Source organism: Hyla sarda, chromosome 6 (genome assembly GCF_029499605.1).
Source record: "Hyla sarda isolate aHylSar1 chromosome 6, aHylSar1.hap1, whole genome shotgun sequence".
Lineage (NCBI taxonomy): Eukaryota > Metazoa > Chordata > Amphibia > Anura > Hylidae > Hyla > Hyla sarda.
Genome location: NC_079194.1, coordinates 139467941 through 139490456, shown reverse-complemented (window position 1 = coordinate 139490456; position 22516 = coordinate 139467941). Strand labels below are relative to the sequence as shown.

Sequence of the window (22516 nt, the reverse complement as noted above, 5' to 3'; positions counted from 1 at the left end):
AATTTGGGTGGAAACACACATTTTAGTGACATTTTTAAAACATTTTTTTACATATGCAAAAGTCGTGAAACACCTGTGGGGTATTAAGGCTCACTTTATTCCTTGTTACGTTCCTCAAGGGGTCTAGTTTCCAAAATGGTATGCCATGTGGGTATTTGTTCCTGTTCTGGCACCATAGGGGCTTCCTAAATGCAACATGCCCCCCAAAAACCATTTCAGAAAAACGTACTCTCCAAAATCCCCTCGTCGCTCCTTCGCTTCTGAGCCCTCTACTGTGCCCGCCGAACACTTTACATAGACATATGAGGTATGTGCTTACTCGAGAGAAATTGGGCTACAAATATAAGTATACATTTTCTCCTTTTACCCCTTGTAAAAATTCAAAAATTGGGTCTACAAGAACATGCAAGTGTAAAAAATGAAGATTGTGAATTTTCTCCTTCACTTTGCTGCTATTCCTGTGAAACACCTAAAGGGTTAAAACGCTGACTGAATGTCATTTTGAATACTTTGGGGGGTGCAGTTTTTATAATTGGGTCATTTATGGGGTATTTCTAATATGAAGACCCTTCAAATCCACTTCAAACCTGAACTGGTCCCTGAAAAATTGTGATTTTGGAAATTTTGTGAAAAATTGGAAAATTGCTGCTGAACTTTGAAGCCCTCTGGTGTCTTCCAAAAGTAAAAAATCGTAAATTTTATGATGCAAACATAAAGTGGACATATTGTATATGTGAATAAAAAAAATAATTATTTGGAATATCCATTTTCCTTACAAGCAGAGAGCTTCAAAGTTAGAAAAATGCAAAATTTTCAATTTTTTCATCAAATTTTGGAATTTTTCACTAAGAAACGATGCAAGTATCGACAAAATTTTACCAATAACATAAAGTAGAATATGTCACGAAAAAACAATCTTGGAATCAGAATGATAGGTAAAAGCGTCTTAGAGTTATTAATGCTTAAAGTGACAGTGGTCAGATGTTCAAAAAACGCTCTGGTCCTAAGGTGTAAAATGGCCTGGTCCTTAAGGGGTTAAACATCTGCCACATTATAGGTTCATACAACTCAAAGCCATAATACAGCTGCGTGAAGTAGTAAAGTACTCAGTATAAGCTTTCCTGTCTCTGTAGTGGACACACAGTACAGACAACAATTACACAGAGCAATAGGCTCAGCACACAGTGTATCCCACATTAATGCTCCCCCTGTATCAGAAGTTACATGGCATTGTTCACAAGAACCATGCAGAGCCTCATACCTCCATGTGACTCCTCTGTCCCTCCTGGCTGCAGCAGATGGATGGAATGATGAGGAAAATGTTGTTTGTTGGGTCTAAGCAGGGAAAGAGGAGGAGTCGCTATCAGAAATCCTGTTTTTTCCTCTCATTTCCAGCTGTGAACATGGATCAGATGACTTCCTAAAAGAGACAACAGGACTGATAACAAAAGCCTCAGCAACCTTGTAAAGCTGCAGCACCAGACAAAAGGCAACCAGTAGGCAGCCCAGCAGAGTGAGCAGTAAGGATATGTTGAATGTCCGCATGGAATTTTTCTGTGCAGACATTCCACCGACAGCGATGCCCCTGCAGAACACGCCAGCACTAGGAGCACTTGGAAATTCGCTGTCTCATAGACGGTAATGCATTTCCATGCAGACTCCACAGAAAGAATAGACATGTCTATTATTTCTGCAGACTCCCGAATCGGGATTTCCACAGCAGAAACATCTGCGGCGGAAATTCATCTTTGTACACAGTACAGCAGAATCACGTTAAAATCAATGGGACTCTGCTGCTGCAGAATGTCTGCATAAGAATTCCGCATGGAAATTCCATCATCTGAACATAGCCTAAGGGTTCATTTACACGGTGGAATATCTGAGCAGAAACCAGCAGAAAAATTTAACTTGGAAATTCCGAAGCAGCAGCCTCCCATTGTTTTGGACTCTGTAGAAAGAATTAACATGATCGTTCTTTCAGTCATATCTGCTCGGTTATGTCCGAGCGGTCCTAGCGCCTGGCGCCCACAGAATTTCTTCTCAGAAAATTTTGAGGTCGATATTCTGCCATCAGAGTAGGCCCAAACAGGCAGCCCCAGGAAAGATGCGATCGAATACAGTAGACCCAGCCTAAGAGCGGCGAGTAAGAGAGGGTTCACACTGTGTTTTCGTCTCTGTTTCTGTTATAGTATGCTTAACCCCTTAAAGGGTAGCTCCCACCATCCTATTTTTTTTCTGTCGCTGCCTATTACCAATCTATCCCTAACCCCCTCCCTGCTTTCAATTTTTATTTTTACTATATTAAAAATAACTTTTTTTCTGCCTGGTAGTGTGCTCACTACCAGGCAGACTTCCCCAGCAAGTACCATGTCACTGATGCCTGCTGGGGGGGGGACTTCCGCCCTTAGTTTATCTACACAGGGTGCCTCCAGCTGTTTCACCACTACAACTCCCAGCTTGCCGTGACATCTATTGGCTGTCAGGGCATGCTGGAAGTTGTAGTAGTGAAACAGCTGGAGGCACCCTGTGTAGATAAACTATAAGTTAGTGCCATGCGGCGCTATGGCGCTAGCCTGTTCTCTCCGTCAAACCCCCACCCCGCCATACCCAGTTCCCTCCATCACAAACCCCCGCCCGCATAAACCCCGTTCCCTCCATCACAAACCCCCTGTCCGCATACCCCGTTCCCTCCGTTATACTTATCGGCAGCGGGCATGCAGGGACAGCGGCGGCGACGAGGCGGCGGCGATGTGCGGGAGGCGTAGCCTCCCAGCCAGTGGCCGGGGAGCCAATGCGCTCGCTCCCGCCTGTCTGATTGACAGGCAGGGAGCGAGAGCAGCCTAAATGAAAAAGGACTGATTGCCAGGCCAAAATCAGTCCTTTTTCAGGCGTGACGTCACGCCAGGCTGCAGCCGGCCACTAGGAGGGAGACCCCTAGTGGCCAGTTTTCAAATGTAAATTACACCCTTATAATAAAAAAATAAATAATGAAACTATATTAGAGATATGTTGTAGTACATATGTACTACAACATATCCAACAAAAAAAGTTGGTGACAGTGCCCATTTAAGAACTGAGCCCTTTTTTTTTTGCAATTCTGACCACTGTCACTTTATGCATTAATAACTCTAGGATGCTTTTAACATTTATTCTGATTCCGAGATTGTTTTTCGTGAAATATTCTACTTTAACATAGGGGTACATTTTCATCGTTACTTGCATCCTATCTTGGTGAAAAATCCCCAAATTTCATGAAAATTTTGAAAATTTTGCATTTTTCTAAATTTGAAATTCTCTGATTGTAAGGAAAATGGATATTCCAAATAAATTATATATTGATTCACATATACAATATGTCTACTTGATGTTGGCATCATAAAGTTGACATGTTTTTACTTTTGGGAGACATCAGAGGGCTTCAGAGTTCAGCAGCAATTTTCCAATATTTCACGAAAATTTCAAAATCGGAATTTTTCAGGGACCAGTTCAGTTTGAAGTGGATTTGAGGGGCTTACATGTTAGAAATACCCCATAAATGACCCCATTATAGAAACTGCACCCCTCAAAGTATTCAAAATTACTTTCAGAAAGTTTGTTAACCCTATAGGAATAGCAGCAAAGTGAAGGAGAAAATTCAAAATCTTCATTTTTTATACTCACATGTTCTTGTAGAGCCATATTTTTTATTTTTTACAAGGGGTAAAAGGAGAGAAATCCCAAAATTTGTAACCCCATTCTCTCGAGTAAGGAAATACCTCATATGTGGATGTAAAGTGTTCTGTGGGTGCACTAGAGGGCTCAGAAGGGAAGGAGTGACAATGGGATTTTGGAGAGTGAATTTAGCTGAAATGGAAAAAAAAAAAAAAAAAAAAAAGCATACTGTTTTGGAAACTACACCCCTCAAGGAACATAACAAGGGATACAGTGAGCCTTAACACCCCATAGGTGTTTGACGACTTTTCGTTAAAGTCGGATGTGTAAATGAAAAAAAAAAATGTTTCACTAAAATGCAGGTTTCCCCCCCCCCCCCCAAATTTCACATTTTTACAAGGGGTAATAGGAGAAAATGCCCCCCAAAATTTGTAACTCCATTTCTTCTGAGTATAGCAATACCCCATGTGTGGACGTCAAGTGCTCTGCTGGTGCACTACAATGCTCAGAAGAGAAGGAGCGCCATTTGGTTTTTGGAAAGCAAATTTTGCTGAAATGGTTTTTGAGGGGGCATGTCGCATTTAGGAATGCCCCTATGGTGCCAGAACAGAAAAAAAAAACACATGACACACTATTTTGGAAACTACACCCCTCGAGGAACATAACAAGGAGTACAGTGAGTCTTAACACCCCACAGGTGCTTGACTACTTTTCATTAAAGTTTAATGTGTAAATGAAAAAAAATTTCACTAAAATTCTATTTTTTCCCCAAATTTGACATTTTTACAAGGGGTAACAGGAGAAAATGTCCCCCAAAATTTGTAACCCCATTTCTGCTGAGTAGGCTGCCGCACTACAATGCTCAGAAGAGGAGGGGCAACATTGGGCTTTTGGAGAGGGAATTTGTTTGGAATGGAAGTAGGGGGCCCCCCACATGTGACCTCATTTTGGAAACTACACCCCTTACAGAATTTAATAAGGGGTGCAGTGAGTATTTACACCCCACTGGCGTTTGACAGATGTTTGGAACACTGGGCTGTGCAAATGAAAAATTAAATTTTTCATTTTCACGGACCACTGTTCCAAAAATCTGCCAGACACCTGTGGGGTGTAAATGCTTACTGCACCCCTTATTACATTCCGTGAGGGGTGTAGTTTCCAAAATGGGGTCACATGTGGGGGGGGGGGGTCCATTGTTCTGGCACTATTGTAAACACACAATTCCGGACAAATTTTCTCTCTAAAAGCCCAATGGCACTCCTTCTCTTTTGAGCATTGTAGTTCACCCGCAGATCACTTTACATCCACATATGGGGTATTTATATACTAAGAAGAAATGGGGTTACAAATTTTGGGGGGCTTTTTTTCTCTTTTCCCCTTTGAAAATGAAAAAATTAGGGTAACACCAGCATTTTAGTAAAATTATTATTTTTTTTTTTCATTTTCCCATCCAACTTTAACGAAAATTCCTCAAACACCTGTGGGGTGTTAAGGCTCACTATACCCCTTGTTGGGTTCCGTGAGGGGTGTAGTTTCCAAAATGGGGTCACATGTGGGAATTTATTTATTTTTGCATTTATGCCAGAACCACTGTAAAATCAGCCACCCCTGTGCAAATCACCAATTTAGGCCTCAAATGTACATAGTGTGCTCTCACTCCTGAGCCTTGTTGTGCGTCCGCAGAGCATTTTACGCCCACGTATGGGGTATTTCCGTACTCAGGAGAAATTGCGTTAAAAATGTTGGGGGTCTTTTTTCCTTTTACCTCTTGTGAGAATAAAAAGTACGGGGCAACACCAGCATGTTAGAGTAAAAAAAAAACTTTTTTTACACGAACAGGCTGGTGTAGACCCCAACTTTTCCATTTCATAAGGGGTAAAAGGAGAAAAAAAAAAAGAATTTGTAACTCAATTGCTCCCGAGTATGGAAATACCCCATATGTGGCCCTAAACTGTGTCCTTGAAATACAACAGGGCTCCGAAGTAAGGAAGCGCCATGCGCATTTGAGGACTAAATTAGGGATTGCATAGGGGTGGACATAGGGATATTCTACGTTAGTGATTCCCAAACAGGGTGCCTCCAGCTGTTGCTAAACTGTTTTGCTACAGCTGGAGGCGTTTTTGAAACACTGCCGTACGATACGTTTTTCATTTTTATTGGGAGGGACCGTGTAAGGGGGTGTATATGTAGTGTTTTACCCTTTATTATGTGTTAGTGTAGTGTAGTGTTTTTAGGGTACACTCACACGGCAGGGGTTTATGGTAAGTTTCCCGCTAGGAATTTGAGCTCCAGCTGTTGCAAAACTACAACTCCCAGCATGCACTGACAGACTGTGCATGCTGGGAGTTGTACTTTTGAAACAGCTGGAGGCACACTGGTTGGAAAACCTTCAGTTAGGTTCTGTTACCTAACTCAGTATTTTCCAACCAGTGTGCCTCCAGCAGTTGCAAAACTACAACTCCCAGCATGTACTGATCGCCGAAGAGCATGCTGGGAGATGTAGTTATACAACAGCTGGAGGTACGCATCTACAACTCCCACCATGGCCAGACAGCCCTTAGGGCACATTCACTAAAAATCAGCATGTTTATTTTCTTTAAAAATCTCTTTTGCGCACTGCTCCATAAACTGCTCCAAAGTGCATGCACTATTTCTCCCGTTCAATTGCACGTCATAAAATAACGTCCGTTATTAATTATGGGTGATAACGGGTTAAAACGGCTATTAGAAAAATCCCATAGACTATAATAGGATTTTCTAACGTACATTAGGGATTTTCTAATGGCCATTTAACCCCACGATCGCCCGCGATTTTATAACAGGCGCTATATCACGGGTACTTTTCATAGTGTGAAAGCACCCTGTTAAGTTAGATTGTACACTAGATGGAACAAGGCATGACATACAGTGGGGAAAAAAGTATTTAGTCAGCCACCAATTGTGCAACTTCTCCCACTTAAAAAGATGAGAGGCCTGTAATGAGAGACATAATGAAAAAAAAAATCCATAAAATCACATTGTCTGATTTTTATAGAATTAATTTGTAAATTATGGTGGAAAAAAAGTATTTGGTCAATAACAAAAGTTCATCTCAATAATTTGTTATATATCCTTTGTTGGCAATGACAGAGGTAAAACGTTCTCTGTAAGTATTCACAGGGTTTTCACACTGTTGCTGGTATTTTGGCCCATTCCTCCATGCAGATCTCCTCTAGAGCAGTGATGTTTTGAGGCTATCGCTGGGCAACACAGACTTTCAACTCCCTCCAAAGGTTTTCTATGGGGTTGAGATCTGGAGACTGGCTAGGCCACTCTAGGACCTTGAAATGCTTTTTACGAAGCCACTCCTTCATTGCCCAGGTGGTGTGTTTAGGATCATTGTCATGCTGAAAGACTCAGCCACATTTCATCTTCAATGCCCTTGCTGATGGAAGGAGGTTTTCACTCAAAATCTCATGATACATGGCCCCATTCATTCTTTCTTTCGTTCTGGTCCCTTGGCAGAAAAACAGCCCCAAAGCATGATGTTTCCACCCCTATGCTTCACAGTAGGTATGGTGTTCTTTGGATGCAACATTCTTTCTCAGCATTCTTTCTCCTCCAAACACGACAAGTTGAGTTTTTAGCAAAAAGTTCTACTTTGGTTTCATTTGACTATATAACATTCTCCCAATCCTCTTCAGGATCATCTAATTGCTCTCTAGCAAACTTCAGACGGGCCTGGACATGTACTGGCATAAGCAAGGGGACATGTCTCTCTCCACTACAGTCCATCCTTAATGCCACTCATCTTCCTCTCCAGCCGCTACACCGACGCCTCCTCCCTGTGCCAGTCACTACACTGGTTACCAATTCAGTCCAGAATACAGTACAAAATCCTCATTCTCACACACAAAGCTCTCCACAATGCTGCACCTCCCTACATCTCCTCTCTCATCTTCGTCTAATATCCTACATGTTCTCTCCGATCTGCTAATGATCTCACACTAACATCTTCTATAATCCGAACTTCTCACTCCCGTCTCCAAGACTTCACTCGTGCTGCACCGGTTCTCTGGAATGCTATCCCTCAATCCCTCAGACTCAACAACAACATCCATTGTTTCAAACGTGGCCTAAAAACACATCTCTTCAGACAGGCCTACAACAGTCTCTAATTGGCCTCAACATATCCCCAACATATTCCCAACATATCCTCAATATATCCCCACACCTCTTGTTTGAATAGTTATTGTGTAATTTTATGTCTGATACTTGTCTTTGTTTGTACCCCATAATTGTAAGCGCTGCGGAATCTGTAGGCGCTATATAAATAAATAAATAAATAAATTAAATGTCTGGCACTGCATGATTTGAATCCCTGGTGGCGTAGTGTGTTACTGATGGTAGCCTTTGTTACTTTGGTCCCAGCTCTCTGCAGGTCATTCACTAGGTCCGCCCGTGTGGTTCTTGGATTTTTGCTCACAGTTCTTGTGATTATTTTGATACCATGGGGTGAGATCTTGCGTGGAGCCCCAGATCGAGGGAAATTATCAGTGGTCTTGTATGTCTTCCATCTTCTAATAATTGCTCCCAGAGTTGATTTCTTCACACCAAGCTGCTTACACCTATTACAGATTCAGTCTTCCCAGCCTGGCGCAAGGCTACAATTTTGTTTCTGGTGTCCTTCGACAGCTCTTTGGTCTTGGCCATAGTGGAGTTTGGAGTGTGATTGTTTGCGATTGTGGACAGGTGTCTTTTATACTGATAACAAGTTCAAACAGGTGCCATTAATACAGGTAATGAGTGGAGGACAGAGGAGACTCTTAAAGAAGAAGTTACAGGTCTGTGAGAGCCAGAAATCTTGTGTAACATTAGTGCTCCGGCCAGACATGCTGGCCGTGAGTGCTCTCTTGACATAGCCCCGCTGTCTGCGGGGCTGGGATTCGCATCGCGGGACGCGACCGCATGCGAATCTCAGTCCGTCACTCACCTCCCTGCTCCTTCCGTTCTCGCAGCCCCGGCACGGAAGCCCCTGCCTCCTAGGGCATGTGCACCAGAGCTCTTTAATTTAAAGGGCCAGTACACCTTAATTAGTGAAATCACCTGTGTCCTCAGTTACATGTTCCTGCACCTCCCACACTTCCCTGCCGGATCTTTGTTGCCTTGTGCCTGAGAGAAAGCGCTCCTGTGTATTACCTTGCCATGTATCTGATCCTTTGCTCTGTGACCTGACCTTGCTCCTTTGCCGACTGCCTACTGACCTCCTGCTACGTCCTGACTACGCTACTGTGCCGCCTGCCCTGACCTTCTGCTATCCTGACGAGCTGCCTTATCCCTTCTGTGCCTCGCATCTGCTCAGCCACCTGTGTGGTCGAGCCGTGCCAGGGGTAGCGACCTGGGTGCCGCCTGCCGCAGCAAGTCCATCCCGCTTTGCGCCGGGCTCTGGTGAAAACCAGCGGCACCTTAGACTCTGCTCCCTGGTACGGTCCGAGTTATATGCCGCACAGGTCCAGCAGATCCACATCCACTGGTGTTCCTGTCTTCTGAAACGTGAGTGTTACATCTTGCTTGTTTGTAGGTGATCAAATACTTATTTTACCAAGGAATATACCAATTTATTCATTAGAAATCCTGTATTCTTTTCCCCCATTCTGTCTTTCATAGTTGAAGTGTACCTATGATGAAAATGACAGGCCTCTCTTCTCATTAAAAGTGGAAGAACTTGCAAATTGGTAGCTGACTAAATACTTTTTTCCCCACTGTACCTGTGCGACCATGTGGCCTCCACGATTGCCACTTGGATGCGGACGCTTGACACAGGAGGCAATGAAGTGTGTATTCTCCCCACAATAAAAACACAGGCCGTTTAGTTGACGAAATCTTCTGCGCTCCGGGGTACGAATTTACTCTATTTGCATGGGGTCCACCTCAGGCACAGGTTGGTTATTATAGACAGGAGTCAAGCAAAAGAGGAGAATTGGAGGAAGATGAACACTCCTGTTTGCGCTCACGTAGACCTCTATCTAAACGAATAGCATACATCATGGCTTGGTCAAGGGTGTCAGGAGAGGGGTAAGTCACCAGCATGTTGTTTAAGGTGTCGGATAATCCCAATCTAAACTGACAAACTAATACTGGGGTGTTCCACCGAGAAGCCCCGCACCACTTTCAAAAGTCTGCGACCCTGCTTCAATGTACGCAGCTGAGATTCAACAAATGCAGCACGGTCTGGTTCTGCATACAAGAACCCCAATCCCGCAAACAGTGAATCCACGGAGGTCAACTCAGGGGCATCGGAACCAAGGGAAAATACCCATTCTTGGGGACCCCTTTGCAGAAGAGACATAATAACTCCCACTCTCTTGGCTTCTGTGCCAGAAGAGTAAGGTCTCAGGTGGAAGTATAACTTACAACTTTCACAGAAGGTCTTTTCGGTTACCCAAAAAACAATCTGGGAGACTAACTTGCAGTTCCACGGGAGCAGGGACAGAAACAGATGACAACTGGGTACGGGCAGATTCCAACTTCTGGATTCTGGCTAGCAAACCCTGGATTAACTGCCCCTGATCTTGCAGTCTCTGAGTCATGGTCTGAACTGAAGCTGACTGAGACAGGGAAGACTCACACTGCTGAAGTCTTCCAGCTAAATCCTTAACCAGCTGAGTCAAGCCCTACATTTTCTCTACCAAAGCAGACATAGCTTCCATAGTAGGAGCACAGCAAATGCAGGTATGTGGGCCTGCAATAATGTCATGTATGGGCAGGACAAAGTGAAGCCCTGAACTCACTCCCTCCCACTTGCCCTGCCTACTTTCATACCCGCCCTAGGCGACGGGTCCACAACCACAGTGACAGTCCCAGCCTGAATAAGTGCAGGGAGTAAAACATCAACAAAATAAACTTACAATACAGATGGAGGTCGGGACACAGTATGAAATCACACACCCTAACAGAAATAATAACTGAACATACGCACACAATATGTCACAGTCCACAAGCTGAGTCAGTACCAAGAGATAACGGAAAAGCCAAATCGCAGAAACAGGAGAGGAGTCAGAAAACGGAGCCAATGGGTAAAATATGCCAGAAATACAAGATAAAGTACAAACGCTAGCTAGGAGTGATAAGGATGACCCTTATGTTTCTGATGACTGATCAATATATTAATACTAATATGCCATTGCTGATGCTGGAGAAAGATATTTGTTAACTACCCTTAACCCATACATCAGCTTGCAATCTGCTCGTGACTAAGATGGAAACCTTGAAATGATGCCAGGAGGCCCAAGATGAGATGTCAGAAGACAAAACATTTGAGGAAGATACAGATTGTATGGAAGTACAAAGATCTGGGTTTTTCCAGTTCTGAGTGAGAGAGCCGCATAAATGAACTTTGGCCAAGAAAGAAATGGATGCTAAATATGCTAATATATACAGAGATGAAGCTCAACTAACCAATCAAAATATAACATGCTGATTTTGACGTCATAACTAACCGCCCCTTTTTTGTCAAATGTAAAAACTAAATGTACTTCCTTGATTAAAGCAGAGCTCTCTCTGAGAACTCTCTGATAGCATTTGGCAACTATCTGAGCTTCTTGCTGAGAGAGTTTATACCAACATTCTGTCTGGTGTATATTTCTTTATGTCGACACTCAGCATTATACAGCAGCAGTCACGCACATTTTAAGGACTCTTCCGCAACCATCCTTGACAGGAGTATGAGCTCTTTCGCAGGCAAGGCCTGGATGAATACTGAGGGTTTAAATAGGGAGCTAAGCAAACAAGGTCAGCTGACCTGAACAGGGCGACCCCTATAACTTTTTTATTTTTCCACGTACAGGGCGGTATGAGGACTAATTTTTAGCGCCGTGATCTGAAGTTTTTATTGGTATGATTTTAGTTTTGATCAGACTTTTTGATCACTTTTTATTCATTTTTTAATGGTTTAAAAAGTGACCAAAAATAAGCTTTTTTGGACTTTGGAATTTTTTTGCGCGTACGCCATTGACCGTGCGGTTTAATTAATGATATATTTTTATAGTTCAGACATTTACGCACGCGGCGATACCACATATGTTATTTTTTTTATTTACACTGTTTTATTTTTTTTATGGGAAAAGGGGGGTGATTCAAACTTTTATTAGGGAAAGGGTTAAATTACCTTTATTAACCCCTTTTTTTTTGCAGTGTTATAGGTCCCATAGGGACCTATAACACTGCACACACTGATCTCTTACACAGATCACTGGCGTGTATTAACACGCCTGTGATCAGTTTTATCGGCGCCTGACTGCTCGTGCCTGGATCTCAGGCACGGAGCAGTCATTCATCGATCGGACACCAAGGAGGCAGATAAGCGCCCTCCCGGTGTCCTGTAAGCTGTTCGAGACGCCGTGATTTCACCGCGGTGGTCCCGAACAGCCTGACTGACTAGCCGGGATAGTTTCACTTTCACTTTAGAAGCGGCGGTCAGCTTTGACCGATGCTTCTAAAGGGTTAATACCGCACATCGCCGCGATCGGCGATGTGTCGTATTAGCCATGGGTCCCGGCCGTTGATCAGCGCCGGGACCGACGCGGTATGGTGCAGGATCGCTTCATATTGCGGGAGCCGGCGCAGGACGTAAATATACGTCCTACGTCGTTAAGGGGTTAATAAGATGATTAGAGTGGGACACTTTGAGCCTAGAATAGTGCACCTTTTCACACTATTCAAATTTTCTGAGATTGTGGATTTGGGGTTTTCATGAGCTGTAAGCCATAATCATCACATAATTATGAGAAATCACGGCTTGAACGATCTCTCTTTGCATGTAATGAGTCTCTCTCATTTATTAGTTTCACCTTTTAAGTTGTATTACTGAAATAAATGAACTTTTGCACGATATTCAAATTTTTTAATACCACTTGTATACCGTTAAAGAGTAGCTCCCACCATGTATATAATTTTTTTTTTCTGTCCCTACCTATTGCTAATCTATCCCTAACACCCTCCCTGACTTTTACATTTTTTTTTCCTACCTTCTAAACGGCTTCTCTTATGCTGCTCACTCTGGCTGATGTCACTGATGCCTGCTGGGCACCGACTTCCGCCCTCACCTCATCTATGCTGCACTCCTGTCGGGAGCGCGCATAGATGAGCGGCCAATAGCACGGCAGGCTGCTCAGGGGGTTCCTTCTTCCTGTTTAGCAATTTATGTGCTACCCAGGGAGGAGGAGTATAGGAGCATCCCCAACCTGCCATGCAAAATATCCCTGCCGAGACCCGGCACCGATAAAGTTCATATAAATAATAATGAAGAAAAAAAAAACAAAAAATATAGAATCCCCCCCAAGTACAGGGTGGACCATTTATATGGATACACCTTAATAAAATGGGAATGGTTGGTGATAGTAACTTCGTGTTTATAGCACATTAGTATATGTGAGGGGGGGGGGAAGCTTTTCAAGATGGGTGGTGACCATGGAGGCCATTTTGAAATCAGCCATTTTGAATCCAACTTTTGTTTTTTTTCAATAGGAAGAGGGTCCTGTGACATATCAAACTTATTGAGAATTTCACAAGAAAAACAATGATGTGCTTGGTTTTAACGTAACTGTATTCTTTCGTGAGTTATTTACAAGTTTCTGACCACTTATAAAATGTGTTCAATGTGCTGCCCATTGTGTTGGATTGTCAATGCAACCCTCTTCTTCTACTCTTCACACACTGATAGCAAGACCGCAGGAGACATGCTAGCACAGTATCCGTAGTTTCAGGTGCTGCAGAATGGGCAAAACTAAAATTGGAACAGGACCCTCAGTTTACGCAGAAGGTTTTGTTCAGTGATGAGGCAAACTTTTATGTGAATGGTGAAGTTAAAGGGGTATTCCAGGCCAAAACTTTTTTATATATATCAACTGGCTCCGGAAAGTTAAACAGATTTGTAAATTACTTCTATTAAAAAATCTTAACCCTTCCAACAGTTATTAGCTTCTGAAGTTGAGTTGTTGTTTTCTGTCTAACTGCTCTCTGATGACTCACGTAGCGGGAGCTGTGCAGTTCCTATGGGGATATTCCCCCATCATGCACAGCTCCCGGAACGTGACATCATCATTGAGCAGTTAGACAGAAAACTTCAGAAGCTAATAACTATTGGAAGGATTAAGATTTTTTAATAGAAGTAATTTACAAATCTGTTTAACTTTCCGGAGCCAGTTGATATATATAAAAAAAGGTTTTGCCTCGAATACCCCTTTAACAAACAAAACCCCCGCTATTGGTCTGACACTAACCCACATTGGATAGATCCCTCCAAGACTGTTGGAACACAAAAATTAATGGAAACCTCAAGGCCACTGGATATGCGAAATTGCTATCTGATGATGTGTTTCCCTCTTTCTGCACTGAAGCTGGCATGTTCCCTGAGTTTTTCCAGCAAGTTGGTGCACCACCACATTATGGGCAGGGCCGTTTGAAGGAATTTGGGGGCCCCCCCCCCTTTGATGTTCACACACGTCACGCTCTAGGGCCGGTGTCAGGACATAGTAACGCTGGCCCTTGAATTCTGGGAGCGCAACATGAGCGAACGTCAATACGACGCACATTAGGTGCAGCAGAGTTCCCCCCACATTAGGTGCAGCAGAGTTCCCCCCACATTAGGTGCAGCAGAGTTCCCTACCCATACCCCCTGTCCAGAACCCCCCCAGGGCCTTTTTTTTGCTGGGGGTTTGACTGCTGAGACCCCCACCAATCACCTCGGTTAAAGTGGTTCTCCAGCTGTTGGAAAGCTAAAACTCCCATCATGTCTGAAGAGCCTCTGGCAATGAGAGTTGTAGTTTTGTAACAGCTGGAGAGACACAGATTGGACACAGTTTTACCCATCATCACTGCAGAACTTACAAGTGACTACAGCTCTGATGGGACAGTCAGGAGAATACACAATGATATCAGTGACCTGAGTGACGTCTTCTGACCTGAGTGATATCTTCTCTGTTATCTTTTCTTCTTCATCTGGTCCAGAGACCAGGTCTTCCTCCAGCTCCATCTGCTCTGCAGAGTCTGACATCCAGACATCATTGGCTTCTCACTCAGTCACCAGATCCTCATCCTCTGTATGAAGACAGTAATCATTATAACCTTGCCAGAAAGTGAACCCTAAATATAATCCTGCCCCACACTGTACCCTGAATATAATACTGCCCCACACTGTACCCTGAATATAATACTGCCCCACATTGTACCCTGAATATAATACTGCCCCACACTGCACCCTGAATATAATACTGCCCCGCATTGTACCCTGAATATAATACTGCTATACACTGTACCCTGAATATAATACTGCCCCACACTGCACCCTGAATATAATCCTGCCACACACTGTACCCTGAATATAATACTGCCCCACACTGTACCCTAAATATAATACTGCTATACACAGTACCCACTAAATATAATACTACCACACACTGTACCCACTAAATATAATACTGCCATACACTGTACCCACTAAATATAATCCTGCTATTCACTGTACCCACTAAATATAATACTGCTATACACTGTACCCTAAATAAAATACTGCCCCACACTGTACCCTGAATATAATACTGCCCCACACTGTACCCTGAATATAATACTGCCCCACACTGTACCCTGAATATAATACTGCCACACACTGTACCCGCTAAATATAATTTTGCCACACACTGCACCCTGAATATAATGCTGCCACACACTGTACCCTGAATATAATGCTGCTCCACACTGTATCCACTGAATACAATACTGCCACACATGCATACACATCATATATACATATGCACCCTTCTTATCCTGTGTCCTCATCACCCCCATAACCCCCGCCAAACCTCTCCTCATCATTACAATAACTCCCCCCCCCACCTCTCCTCATCACTATTATAACCAGGGGGAGAGGTGCAGGGAGGGGCACCTCCATTACACCCCCCCTGCACCTCATGGCCCCCATAACACCCCCCTGCATCTCTCATGGCCCCCATAACACCCCCCTGCATCTCTCATGGCCCCCATAACACCCCCCTGCATCTCTCATGACCCCCATAACACCCCCCTGCATCTCTCATGGCCCCCATAACATCCCCCCTGCATCTCTCATGACCCCCATAACACCCCCTGCATCTCTCATGACCCCCATAACACCCTACCCCCCTGCATCTCTCATGACCCCCATAACACCCCCCCTGCATCTCTCATGACCCCCATAACACCCCCCTGCATCTCTCATGACCCCCATAACACCCCTGCATCTCTCATGGCCCCCATAACACCCCCCTGCATCTCTCATGACCCCCATAACACCCCCCCTGCATCTCTCATGGCCCCCATAACATCCCCCCTGCATCTCTCATAACCCCCATAACACCCCACCCACCCTGCATCTCTCATGACCCCCATAACCCCCCCTGCATCTCTCATGACCCCCATAACACCCCCCCCCCCCCCACACACACACACACACCTCTCATCACCATTGCAGTCCCCTAACCACCATACAATTCCCCCCCCCCCCCCCGCTCCAGTTTACTTACCCTGCCGGGGATCGTTGCAGCGGCGTGAGTCTGCTGCTGCTCCTGGAGGTTAGCGTGGGGACGCAAGCAGGGACAGGTCAGGTGATTGGCGTAGACGTGCGTGCCTGCGCGGGGCACGTGACGTCTCTACTCCCATCAGCCCCTGACCTGTCCGGTGCCGGCCCCCCGAAGTGCCCCGTCGCTACAGGACGGGCAAGCACCGGCTCTGCTCGGGGCCCCAAGCAATTGTTTGGTTTGCCGGTCCGGTAGTGACGGGCATGATTATGGGTGTCAGGTCCGAGCATTCCTAGATGAACAGTTTCCTGGAAAGTGGATTGGTCATCTTGGGCCAGTTGAAAAGCCCCCAAGGTCTCCCGATCTGACCCCCTTAGACTTTTATCTTTGGGGTCATCTGAAGGCAATTGTCTATGCTGTGAAGCTATGCTGTGAAGATACGAAATGTGCAGCACCTGAAACTACGGATACTGGAAGCCTGTGCTAGCATTTCTCCTGCGGTGTTGCTATCAGTGTGTGAAGAGTGGGAGAAGAGGGTTGCATTGACAATCCAACACAATGGGCAGCACATTGAACACATTTTATAAGTGGTCAGAAACTTGTAAATAACTCATGAAAGAATAAAGTTATGTTAAAAGCAAGCACATCATTGTTTTCTTGTGAAATTCCCAATAGGTTTGATGTGTCACATGACCCTCTTCCTATTGAAAAAACTAAAGTTGGATACAAAATGGCCAACTTCAAAATGGCCGCCATGGTCACCACCCATCTTGAAAAGTTTCCCCCCTCACATATACTAATGTGCCACAAACAGGAAGTTAATATCACCAACCATTCCCATTTTATTAAGGTGTATCCACCCTGTATAGTTTAGCAACAACTGTAGGCATACTGTTTTATTAACACTGAGGACTAATCATCAGTGTGCCTACAGCTGTTGCTAAACTACAACTCCCACCATGCTCATACAGCCATGCTGTCCGGGCATGCTGGGAGTTGTAGTTTTGCAGCAGCTGGAGGCACCCTGATTATTACACACAAGTGTTTCTCCCACAGTGTGCCTACAGCTGTTGCAAAACTACAACTCCCAGCATGCATGGATAGCCAATAGCTGTCATGTCATGCATGGAGTTGTAATTGTGAAACAGCTGGAGGCACACTGTTCAGAAAACATTCATGGCATGGATATATACTATGCTATATATCCATGCCAAGAGTGTTTTTCTAACAGTGTGCTTCCAGCTGTTTCCCAATCACAACTCTCAGCATGCCTTGACAGCTATTGGCTATCCCTGCATGCTGGGAGTTTTAGTTGTGAAACAACATTAGGCGCTCTATTAGGAAATATATCATGGCATATATATATATATATATATATATATATATATATACACATACTAATATACTATATATACATGCCATGAGTGTTTTCCTAACAGGGTGCCCACAGCTGTTTAACAACTACAACTCTCAGCATGACCTGACAGCTATAGAGGCAGAATATTAGGTAAAAACTCGGGGCAGGTATTGATAGTTTAGAATATAATTTGGCCCCATAATCATATGAAAAAACCCTCCCTTCCTTGATAAATGCTCTTTTTTATAAATTTTTATTTTCTCCAAGTAAAATAAGACCTCAGATCAGAGTTACCTCAAAAGGACATGTAGAATCCTGGAGCATCAGCGCGGCACTGATATTCTGTGTGCCAATGAGCCAATGCGCGCAGCCCCGGCGTTCACAGCGCTTGCTCCTGCCTGTCTGATTGAATTCGGACCAATTGCCCGGCCGGGATCGGTCTGAATTCAGCAATGACGTCACAGCAGGCTGCAGCCGGCCACTAGGAGGGAGACCCCTAGTGGCCTAATTTCAAATAGAAAATACAATATTTGAAACACAAAACAATTATTGATGTATATTAGAGATATGTTGTAGTACATAAGTATTACAGCATATTAAAAAAAAAGCTCATGACAGTGCCCATTTAAACTACACAGTTAATGGCATGGATGTGAAAAAAAATATCAAAGTCAAGAATTGCGGATTTATGGTGACTTCATATAGCATTAAAAAAATGGTACTGATAAAAACTAGAGATCACAGCGCAGAAAATGAGCCCTTATACGGGTCAGAATCTGACAATTTTAAGCATTTAAAGTTTTTAACTAGTAAAATAAAATATAAACTGGGTATCGTTGTAATCGTATGGACCTACAAGAATAAAGATAATCGTCATCATGTTATTTTTACCAAAAAGTGCACTGCATAGAAATTAAACCCCTTAAAAGTTGCATAATAGCATTTTTTCCCCCCCACAAATATATATATTTTTTTGGGCTTCACCATACATTTTGTGGTAATGATAAATGATGTCATTAGAATTAGTCCCGCCAACAAAAAGCCATATAGATGTAAAATTTATTTAAATAAAAAATAAAAAATTTAGAGTTATGGATTTTAAAATCAAGGAGAAAAAACATAAAAAACAAATTTTTTTTACATACATTTACATAGCAGTCCAACAACCACCTGAAGTCCTGACCTTCAAACAGAAGCTTGACAAATTAAACTAGTGTCCCAGATTTCACATAACATAAGGTAAAAAGTTATAGACAGTTGGGAACATATATACAGGAAAAAAGGGGGTTTTAGGGCAAAAACATCTGCAACATGCAATACTGGATTCCCCCATGGTTTTTAACCATGTAAATATACCTTAAAGGGGTACTCCGGTGGAAAACAATTCTTTTTAACCTCTTGGGGATACAGGGCATATGCATACGCCCTGCATGCCTCATCCTTAAGGACTGTTACGCCTAGCGCTCCGGGTCCCCGCTCCTCCCCGGAGCGCTTACGGCGTCTCTCTCTCCGCAGCGCCCCGGTCGGTCCCGCTGACCGGGAGCGCTGCACTGTCATGGCCGTCGGGGATGCGATTCGCACAGCGGGACGCGCCCGCTCGCGAATCGCATCCCAGGTCACTTACCCGTCCCGGTCCCCTGCTGTCATGTGCTGGCGCGCGCGGCTCCGCTCTCTAGGGCGCGCGCGCGCCAGCTCCCTGAGACTTAAAGGGCCAGTGCACCAATGATTGGTGCCTGGCCCAATTAGCTTAATTGGCTTCCACCTGCTCCCAGACTATATCTGATCGCTGCCCCTGCAGTCCCCTGCCGGATCTTGTTGCCTTAGAGCCTAGTGAAAGCGTTGCTGTGTTTGTCCATACTGTGTACTTGACCTCCTGCTATTGCCTTATTGACTACGATTCTTGCTGCCTGCCCCGACCTTCTGCTACGTCTGACCTTTGTTTCTGTCTACTCCCTTGTACCGCGCCTATCTTCAGCAGTCAGAGAGGTTGAGCCGTTGCTAGTGGATACGACCTGGTCACTACCGCCGCAGCAAGACCATCCTGCTTTGCGGCGGGCTCTGGTGAACACCAGTAGTGACTTAGAACCGGTCCACTAGCACGGTCCACGCCAATCCCTCTCTGGCACAGAGGATCCACCTCCTGCCAGCCGGCATCGTGACAGTAGATCCGGCCATGGATCCCGCTGAAGTTCCTCTGCCAGTTGTCGCCGACCTCACTACACTGGTCGCCCAGCAAGCCCGACAGATCGCCCAACAAGATCACCAGCTGTCGTACTTGACCACCATGACACAGCAACTCCAGTCGCAGCTACATCAGCTTCAGTCACAGCTACAGCAATTTCAGTCTCAGCTACAGCAGCAACAACCATCTCCTCCGCCAGCTCCTGCACCTCCTCCGCAGCGAGTGGCCACTCCTAGCCTCCGCTTGTCCCTGCCGGACAAATTTGATGGGGACTCTAAGTTTTGCCGTGGCTTTCTTTCACAATGTTCCCTGCACTTGGAGATGATGTCGGACCAGTTTTCTACTGAAAGGTCTAAGGTGGCTTTCGTAGTCAGCCTTCTGTCTGGGAAAGCTCTGTCTTGGGCCACACCGCTCTGGGACCGCAATGACCCCGTCACTGCCTCTGTACACTCCTTCTTCTCGGAAATTCGAAGTGTCTTTGAGGAACCTGCCCGAGCCTCTTCTGCTGAGACTGCCCTGCTGAACCTGGTCCAGGGTAATTCTTCCGTTGGCGAGTACGCCATACAATTCCGTACTCTTGCTTCTGAACTATCCTGGAATAATGAGGCCCTCTGCGGGACCTTTAAAAAAGGCCTATCCAGCAACATTAAAGATGTTCTGGCCGCACGAGAAACTCCTGCTAACCTGCATGAACTCATTCATCTAGCCACTCGCATTGACATGCGTTTTTCTGAGAGGCATCAAGAGCTCCGCCAGGAAAAAGACTTAGATCTCTGGACACCTCTCCCACAGTCTCCATTGCAATCTACGCCTAGGCCTCCCGCCGAGGAGGCCATGCAAGTGGATCGGTCTCGCCTGACCCAGGAAGAGAGGAATCGCCGTAGGGAAGAGAATCTTTGTCTGTACTGTGCCAGTACCGAACATTTCTTGGTGGATTGCCCTATCCGTCCTCCACGTCTGGGAAACGCACGCTCGCACCCAGCTCTCGTGGGTGTGGCGTCTCTTGATGCTAAGTCGGCTTCTCCACGTCTCACGGTGCCCGTACGGATTTCTCCTTCAGCCAACTCCTCCCTCTCAGCCGTGGCCTGCTTGGACTCCGGTGCCTCTGGGAATTTTATTCTGGATTCCTTGGTGAATAAATTCCGCATCCCGGTGACCCGTCTCGTCAAGCCACTCTACATTTCCGCGGTCAACGGAGTCAGGTTGGATTGCACCGTGCGTTACCGCACGGAGCCCCTCCTAATGTGCATTGGACCTCATCACGAAAAAATTGAGTTTTTGGTCCTCTCCAATTGCACTTCCGAAATTCTCCTTGGACTACCCTGGCTTCAACACCATTCCCCAACCCTGGATTGGTCCACAGGGGAGATCAAGAGCTGGGGTACCTCTTGTTTCAAGGACTGCCTTAAACCGGTTCCCAGTACTCCCTGCCGTGACCCTGTGGTTCCCCCTGTAACCGGTCTCCCTAAGGTCTTTATGGACTCTGCCTGCCATAAGAAGTGCCTCTCCCCCCCTCCCAGTCCAGTCAGGCAAGCCTCGGTGCCTCCTCATGGCCCCCGTCCTGGTGTCACACTGCCCCGTGCCAGGCCTCGCCCTCTGCCCTCCCTCCCCATTCCCACTCCTGCTGTACTGCCTGACGTTGAGGAAACCCTCCATTCTTTCCCAGTGTCCTCATCCCAGGGGAGGCAGTTACCGGACAAAGAGAAGGGGAGACCTAAGGGGGGGGGGGGTACTGTTACGCCTAGCGCTCCGGGTCCCCGCTCCTCCCCGGAGCGCTTACGGCGTCTCTCTCTCCGCAGCGCCCCGGTCGGTCCCGCTGACCGGGAGCGCTGCACTGTCATGGCCGTCGGGGATGCGATTCGCACAGCGGGACGCGCCCGCTCGCGAATCGCATCCCAGGTCACTTACCCGTCCCGGTCCCCTGCTGTCATGTGCTGGCGCGCGCGGCTCCGCTCTCTAGGGCGCGCGCGCGCCAGCTCCCTGAGACTTAAAGGGCCAGTGCACCAATGATTGGTGCCTGGCCCAATTAGCTTAATTGGCTTCCACCTGCTCCCAGACTATATCTGATCGCTGCCCCTGCACTCCCCTGCCGGATCTTGTTGCCTTAGAGCCTAGTGAAAGCGTTACTGTGTTTGTCCATACTGTGTACTTGACCTCCTGCTATTGCCTTATTGACTACGATTCTTGCTGCCTGCCCCGACCTTCTGCTACGTCTGACCTTGCTTCTGTCTACTCCCTTGTACCGCGCCTATCTTCAGCAGTCAGAGAGGTTGAGCCGTTGCTAGTGGATACGACCTGGTCACTACCGCCGCAGCAAGACCATCCCGCTTTGCGGCGGGCTCTGGTGAACACCAGTAGTGACTTAGAACCGGTCCACTAGCACGGTCCACGCCAATCCCTCTCTGGCACAGAGGATCCACCTCCTGCCAGCCGGCATCGTGACAAGGACTCAGGGCGTACCTGTACACCTTGAGTATTTCCAGTCCCCGACGCTCCGTGATCGGTGATTTGCGGCAATTCCGGGTCAATCGGAAGAAAAAGGATGATAGGTGCTGTCCGAGACGGCACCTATAACCCTTTAGCAGCAGGAATGAGGTGGCACTCATGATTGTCCTGATTCGTCAGCTGTTACGGGACGACGAATCAGGACTCCTGCTGTGGGGGTGTCCTTTAACGACACGCGGTCCGCCCCTATTCCGGAGGGCGAGCGCGGGTGCCGGGAGTAGTTACCTGGCGTGGGGCCTCCGATCCCCGGGATCGGGGCCCCAGGAGCAGAGACAGCAGCAGCAGGAGGAT

General features: G+C 45.9%; 1 protein-coding gene across 2 annotated transcripts in view; it reads right to left on the bottom strand.

The window, feature by feature from the left end:
- Positions 1-22516, bottom strand: part of MST1 (macrophage stimulating 1) — a 101514-nt gene that overhangs the window by 51914 nt on the left and 27084 nt on the right. For both annotated transcript variants that reach the window (XM_056525234.1, XM_056525235.1), the window contains exon 2: positions 1262-1420. The gene's annotated coding sequence lies outside the window, so the exon portion shown is untranslated. The remainder of the gene's footprint in view (positions 1-1261; positions 1421-22516) is intronic.